Consider the following 8109-nt stretch of genomic DNA (forward strand, 5'->3'; position numbering starts at 1 on the left):
TAAAAAAGGGAAAAAAAAAAGGAAATTGCTTCCAGAAAAAAAAAAAAAAGATTCCCTTGTGCTAAGGGGTGGATTGATATATCTTTAATTTCCCAATCACCTCGTTTAAAGGCCACCAGGGGAACCCAATTAGTAATTGCTGGGAATTGTGTGGTGCCCAATGTCAACACAAGGAGCCTAGAGAGTGAAGGAGGCTCCCTGAAGGAAAGTTTCCCCCAGAGTATCTCCCAGCATGAAGATAATTTTTGACAGGTACTCTAGATCAGCACCAATTAGCACATCATTTCCAAGAAAAGAGTAGCATTCTGATTCCTCACTTTCTGGGCCTCTTGCCTTATCTTCTCATTCTCTCTGCCCCCAGTGGAGCCATCACTCTTCCCCCAGCACACCTTTGGCCCTCCCCAGCTGTGTGCCTTTGCTCAGGGTGGTTTCTCTTCTAAATGACCCCTCTCCCCCCTGTCCTTGCCTCCCAAATGCTATCCATAATCAAGACTCATTAAATGCATCCTCTCTAGGTTGCCTTCCCTGGTCACCCAGCAGAACACATCTTTCTCCTCTGAACTCCAACAACATCTACTACCCAATGTTTCCTCGACAATTAGCACATTCTGTCTTGTGGTATTACTGTTATTTTCAGATGGATATTCAGCTTCTTGAAAGGGTGCTGCTGCCTTGGCTTCTGTGCAGCCCGTGGGTATCTAGCAGACTGCCTTGTACGAAGTAGATATCAGTAAATGACACAGCATCCTGTTCCATAGCTACGCTCTCCTTTCCCTAAAGTGAAAAAGAAACACACATGCATTCACACACACGTGACACCAGCAAGTCGTACATCCCCTGGTTATGCTGCTTACATAGCTTCTTACCTTGGACTCATTTATTCTCTTATCTCAAAACCCCCATAATCTGCTGTGGCTAATAACTTATAAACTGCAGTAGATGATTATAAATAAGATGAATGTAACTGTTTAGCAGCAAGGTTTAAATAAAAACATAAATTTCAGTGTCTCTTCTTACTGGATTTTCTGACATGTTGGAATTGATGAGAGATCTCATTGAAATAGCTTTTGAGGCCTTTATATCCAGAAGGTGGAAACCGAGATAATAGAGTGGTTAGCACCTTCGAGGAGCATACCTATTTGGTGGAATGTTTAGCAGGTCATATTTTGTCAGCCAAGAGAATGACAGCTTCATTCTCACAAAGCTGCAGTGATTGCCTTGCAGCAGCTCCTCTGTGTCGTTGTCAAAGGCTTTGGCTGAAGGGGTGAGGGAATAGGCCACAGTCAGAACAGTAACTTCTTCTTGTGACAGAACTAAGATTCTCATCAAAGGCTCCTTTTCCAACCATTCCTCATAGTGACTCTATTAGTCAGGTTTCTCCAGAGAAACAGAATAAGATTCTATCTATCCATTATCCATCTATCTATCTATCTATCTATCTATCTATCTATCTATCTATCTATCTATCATCTTGAGAAAGAAATTTATTATAGGAATTGGCTCACACCTTTATGGAGGCTGAGAAGTCCCACAGTCTTCTATCTGCAATCTGCAGAACCAGGGAAACCCCTGCTTTAATTAAGTCTGAGCTTGAAAGCCTGCGAACCAACAGTGTAACTCCTTGGCTCATGTCAAAGGCCTGAGACTCAGGGGACCACTGGTATAAGTCCTAGAATCCAAAGGCCTGTGAACCAGGAGCTCTGATGTCTGGGGGCAGGAGAAGTTGGATGTCCCAGCTCAGAAGAGACTGACTTCTCCTTCCCTCTGCCCTTTTGCTCTACTCAGTCCCCCAGTGAATTGGATGAGACCCACTCAGATCTGTAAGGGCAGATCTCTTTACTCAGTCTACTGAACCAAATGCTAATTTCTTCCAGAAACATCAGGCAAACCCAGAAATAGCATTTTAACAGCTTTCTGGGCATTCCTTAGACCATCACATTGACAGTACCTCATCTAATCTAATAATAGACAAACATGGTAATTGACCGTACCTTTGCTATGCCTCCCATTGGCTAATCAGTGCGATATGCAAATTAACCACCAACAAATATGGCGGCTAATTTGCATACTGCAGGCAGGGCGGGCCAGCGCAAGGCGCCATCCGGGCCCCCGTGTGCTGCCTAAGCCCCGCCCTTAGCCGGGACCCCCGTCTGCGGCCCTGGATGGAGGGGCTTGGTGGAGTGAACGCTCGCCTAAGCCCCGCCCCCAGCCGGGACCCCCGTCTGCGGCCCTGGGTGGAGGGGCTTGGCGGCGCGATTGGCCCGAGGAAGCCCTATTCTTGCAGGAATCCTCCTGCAACGGGCTTCTAGTCTATATAGATAAAAGCCTAAGTGACCAAATGACTGAACGACTGAACGACCAGTCGACCAGTTGCTATGACGCACACTAACCACCAGGGGGCAGACGTTCAATGCAGGAGCTGACCACTGGTGGTCAGTGTGCTTCCACAACCAACCTCTTGCAACCAACTGGCCAACTTCCCACCTCCCCTCCCCCCGGCCAGCCAACCTCCTGCAGTGCCTTCCCCCTGGCCTGCTGGCCCCCTCAGTTGGCCCCAATGGGGGGTGAGCCAGCCAGCCAACCTCCCGAAGCCCCTCCCCCCAGCCAGCCAGTCCCCCCCGATTGGTCCCAATTGCTGGCCAGGCCGAGGGACCCCACCAATGCATGAATTCGTGCACCGGGCCTCTAATCCTATATAATAAAAGCCTAATATGCTAAGTGTCTGGTCATCCAATCATCCATTCAACCAATCAAATTATTATATGCTAATGATATGCTAAGGCTGCTCAACTGCTCGCTATAATGTGCACTGACCACCAGGGGGCAGACAGTCGACCAGTCGCTATGACATGTACTGACCACCAGGGGGCAGATGCTCCAACCGATAGGTTAGCTTGCTGCTGGGGCCCGGCCAATTGGGACTGAGAAAGATGGGCTGGACATGCCCTGGAGCCCTCCCGCGTCCCTCCCTGGCCCTGATTGTGCACCGGTGGAGTCCCTTGGCCTGGCCTGTGCCCTCTCGAAATCTGGGCTGAGGGACCCCTCCTCCCTGAGTCCATGAATTTCGTGCACCAGGCCTCTAGTCTCTATATATAAAAGCCAAAGTGACCATTACGACCAAATGACTGTAATGACCATAACGACTGTAACGACCAGTCGCTATGATGTGTATTGACCACTAGGGGGCAGATGCTTAACACAGAAGCTGCCCCTTGGTGGTCAGTGTGCTCCCACAGCAGGAGCGCTGCTCAACCAGAAGCCGGGCTCACAGCTGGCAAGTGCAGCTGCGGCGGCAGGAGCCTCACCCACCTCCGTGGCAGTGCTACTGGGTGGTGGTGGCGACAACAGCAGGTGAAGCGGGGCCGGGATGAGCAGCAGTGGAGTTGCACCCAGCCCCAGCTGGGGCTTCTCCCCAGCTGCCTGCTGCTTGGGCACTGCTACATCCTTCAGGGGGATGTTGGACTGCCGGGATTCAGCTAATCCCCGTAGGCCAGAGGATTGGCCAAAACCTGGCAGTCCGACATCCCCCGAGGGGTCCCGGATTGCGAGAGGGCACAGGCCAGGCTGAGGGACCCCACCTGTGCACACATCTGTGCACTGGGTCTCTAGTCCCAGTATAATTGTCTTAGGTCTCATTTTAAGAAACTTGGCCAAGTCAGAAACATGGTCCTTTATGAATAGCCCTAGCTTCCTCAGAGATTTGAGTAGATTCATATTTAGTGATGGCAGGGGTGATGCAGACAAAAGAGGCTGCAATGAAGGTTTTAGGATACTTCTTAAACTTGTGTCAGGGCAACAACTAACTGGCAATGATTGCTCAGTTGGTATCTTAAAAAGCAGTCCTCTCCTCTCCAGATTGCAAACTTGAAATGGGGCTGGACTAACCTCTTTCTTGTTTTAAACTGTTATGTTCATTTTTAAAAAAATATATATTTTATTGATTTTTTTACAGCAAGGAAGGGAGAGGGATAGGGAAGTTAGAAACATCGATGAGAGAGAAACATCAACCAGCTGCCTCCTGCACACTCCCTACTGGGGATGTGCCCGCAACCAAGGTACATGCCCTTGACCGGAATCGAACCTGGGACCCTTGAGTCCACAGGCCGACGCTCTATCCACTGAGTCAAACCAGTTAGGGCTGTTATGCTCATTTTAAGAGTGTTATAAAAAGTTATCAACTAATAAGCCCACATTATTTTGGAAGTTTTCTTGTTAAAGCAGGTTGAGTCAAAAATTGATGATTCCCAAGGGACACATTTTTGCACCAATCTAAGTGACAACTTCAGAGGGAAAATTGCTCAGATTAAAAGAAAGGGAAATGATTCTTTTCTGGAAGGAAGATAATTCTAACCTGGAAATCACTGGATTTCCTGCTAGCACAAATCTAAGTGCAGGGATTGTGTTTCTCATTTTTATCTGCATATAAAATATAAAAAATTCAAGAACATTTGGTTGTCAAAGAAATGATGGGGATTTCTAAGAAGGCAACACAATACCCTTTATTTAGAAGTCGGGGGACCTTCGTTGCCCAAAGAGGTTCTAAGACTGAAAGAAAGTTGTTTGCAAGGGTTTTTGCCATGAAAATTAATGATTGGGTTCAATCTTAAAAATTTTTACATGATTCGCCAGTTTCAGCTTCCTGATATCAATGAGATAAATTAAGCTGTGATTGATAGTGGTTAGTGGTTTTCTTTTTTTCTAAGGTTGTACAATGTGATGGTTTTTATTAGGCAAAACCATGATGACTTATATATGTACATTGTGGTATAATTACCACAATCATCACCTTAGTTACCTTGTTGCTGTTTTTTTCTGTGGTAAGAATATGAGATCTACTCTCTTAGCAAATTTCAAGTATATAATACAGTGTTGTTAGCTATCACCATGCTATACATTAGATCCTCAGAACTTACTCATTTTATAACTGAAAGTTTCAAGTCTTTGACCAACATCTTCCCATTTTCTCCAGCCCCATCCTTTGGTAACCACCATTCTACTCTGTTTTATGAGTTAGACTCTTTTTTTTTTTATTCCACATATAAGGTGCCATTCAGTATTTGTCTTTTGGTGACTGGCTTATTTTATTTAGCATAATGTCTTCTATTTTTGTCCATATTGTCACAAATTACAGGGTTCTTTTTATGGCTAAATAATATTTCATTGTGTATAAATTTTCTTTATCCATTCATCCATTGATGGAGAGTTAGGTTTTTTTCATTATCTTGGCTATTGTGAATAATGCTGCAAATGAACATGGAGATGCAGACAGTTATTTGAGATACTGATTTAATTTTCTTTGGATAGTTACCCTGATGTGGGTGTCTTAAATCAGATGGTAGTTCTAGTTTTAATTTCTTGAGGAACCTCCATACTGTTTTCCATAGTGCTATAGTAATTTACATCCCCCCCAATAATATACAAAGGTTTCCTTTTTTCCACATCTTTGTCAGCATTTGTTATCTCTTGTCTTTTTGATAATGAACATCCTAACAGATGTGAAGTGATATCTCATTGTGGTTTTGATTTGCATTTCCATGATGCTTAGTGATATTGAGCATCTATTCATGTACATGTAGGTCATCTGTATGTTTCCTTTGGGAAAAAGCCTATTCAAGTCCTTTGCCTATATTTAAAAATTGAGTTATTTGTTATTTTTGCTATTGAGTTGTATGAGTGCCTTATGTACTGTATTTTGGCTATTAACCCCTACTAGGTATGTAATTTGCAAATATTTTCTCCTATGCCATAGGTTGCCTTTTCATTTTGTGGCTTTTTTCCTTTGTTGCACAGAAGCACTTTTGTTTGATAGAGTCACACTTGTTTATTTTTGCTTTAAAAAAATATTTTATTGATTTTTTACAAAGAGAAAGGGAGAGGGATAGAGAGTTAGAAACATCGATGAGAGAGAAGCATAGATCAGCTGCTTCCTGCACACTACCTACTGGGTATGTGCCTGCAACCAAGGTACATGCTCTTGACCAGAATCGAACCTGCGACCCTTGAGTCCACAGGCCGACACTCTAGCCACTGAGCCAAACTGATTAGGGCATGGTGTGATTGATATATATATACTAGTAGCCCGGTGCACGAAATTCATGCACTGGGGTAGGTAGGGAAGGGGCCCCTCAGTCTGGCCTTCACCCTCTCCAATCTGAGACCCCTCAGGGAATGTCCAACTACCTGTTTGTGCCCACACTTTTAACAGATAACAGCTCCATTGTTGTTTCTTTCTTATGCTTAAAACCATTGGAATTAGTAGGTATTCAAAGTGTGTATACATTTTGGGGGGACACCCTGTATATCTCTAGTCAGCGGTGAAAGAAACCAACAGCAGATTTGGAACCCCCAGACAGGGAACCTTGCTCACTCCCCACATGTCTCCCCACTTCACTTTCCACCTTCGTGGGCAGCAGGAGAATCAACGTTTTCTCTCATTAATTTGGAAAAGCACGTCCTGTCACTCGCTGCCTGGCAGGAGTGCGCTAGGCCCCAAGCAAGCGAGGCTCAGTCAGGGCAGCCTTCACTCATGGGTGCTGGCACCCAAAGTGCACATTCCTCCTCTACAGTCGCCCTGACTATCCCACTGTTTCACTGAGAGGACGGAATTCCTCTCTGCCTCTGGGCTCTTGATCTTGAACGCTGACCGAAGTCACCTCAGAGAGGGCCGCCCACACCCACCTGGTGTGTCTGTCTGCACCTGCTCCTGCCTCAGCACCTGCATTAACCCCCCAGAGGTGATCTTGTAGCTGCACTGGCCTCCGTGGGAACAGGGCATCACCACTCCGCCCTCTCACTGTCATCTCACAGGCGCCCACCCTCAGCACCCAGAACACCCAGACACTCTCCAAAGGACGTGAGTGCATCAGAGGGGATGTGTGCACATCCTGTGGGGGTGTTAGGCATGCTGAGTTGATGGAAGTGTGGTGGAGAGGCGAGGGGAACTTGTGCACGCCTTGGTTTGCAACTGTTGCAGGCGTGGGAGGGTGACAATGTGCTGGGGGATGTTCGCACGCCAGGGGGGGTTGTGCACACCGGAGGCCTCTGGCTTTGCAGATCCGCAAACCCCCGTGGTGCAGCCAGGAGGACGTCAGTCTGGCCCGCCATGGTGGCTGTCCCTGCGTTCCTGCACCTTCTGGGCCAGGAGGCGGATCTTGCACAGCCACTCCTGGGCGCTGATGGCCTGCAGGCTCTACTTCAGCTCAGCCTGCAGTCTCTGCTTGGTGTGCTCACAGCTGTCACCACCGCCATGTGGGAGTACAGGCTGCCCTCCGCCGGCCTGCCTCCCCTGTCCAGAGGCTCTCTGCACTGCTCACCTGCACAGAGTGACTGGGGCTGGGCAGAAGCCAGGTGTCCTGCCCTGCCCAACCCCGGCCGATCCGCCCCTGTGCGAGCTGCCTCCTCGCCATGAAGTGTCACGGATCTGGGTCCCTGACTGCGGACAGCCTCAAGCACTGCCCCCCACCCGGCAGTGTCACAGATCTGGGTCCCAGGACCGCTGACAGCCTTGCCCACTACCGCCTGCCTTCAGTATGCAAATTAGCCACCGCCATCTTGTTGCTTCAGGGTGGGGGTCCCCACTGGGGTGCCTGGCCAGTCTGGGTGAGGGGCAAGGGCCGTTTTCAGGATGGCAGGTTACTGAAGCTCCCAACCTCTCCTTTTTTCCTTTTTTTTTTTTTTTTAATTCTGGGATTTATTTACCTTCTATGGCTGTCACAGGAGCTGAGAGCCGCCTTTAGCTCTGAGGCTCGGCTCCAGCTCTGAGACCTCGGCTGGCTGAAAGCAGGTTTCTGGGGCTTTTTTTAGCTTCTATAATTGTAACATTGTTTCTTAAACTGCAAGCTCAGAGGCCAGCAGCGGCAGGCGGGGAACTTGGCTTCCTCCATCACTGGAGCAAGCAAGCCTTCTGTTTGCTTCAAGCTGCCTGGCTGTCGGCCGCCATCTTGGTTGGCAGTTAATTTGCATATCTCTCTGATTAGCCAATGGGAAGGGTAGCGGAGGTACGATTAATTACCATGTTTCTCTATTATTAGATAGGATACACACACACACACACACACACACACACACACACTGCCAACACCAGTGCCAAAGAGGTTACCCCCTATGTTT

At 47.6% G+C, this 8109-nt stretch overlaps 1 pseudogene; it reads right to left on the minus strand.

The window, feature by feature from the left end:
• LOC102419330 overlaps positions 1-7248 on the minus strand; it is a 42456-nt pseudogene extending 35208 nt beyond the window's left edge.
• Between the last annotated feature and the right edge of the window lie 861 nt (positions 7249-8109).

The sequence above is a fragment of the Myotis lucifugus genome, unplaced genomic scaffold, assembly GCF_000147115.1.
Source record: "Myotis lucifugus unplaced genomic scaffold, Myoluc2.0 scaffold_272, whole genome shotgun sequence".
NCBI classification, from domain to species: Eukaryota; Metazoa; Chordata; class Mammalia; order Chiroptera; family Vespertilionidae; genus Myotis; species Myotis lucifugus.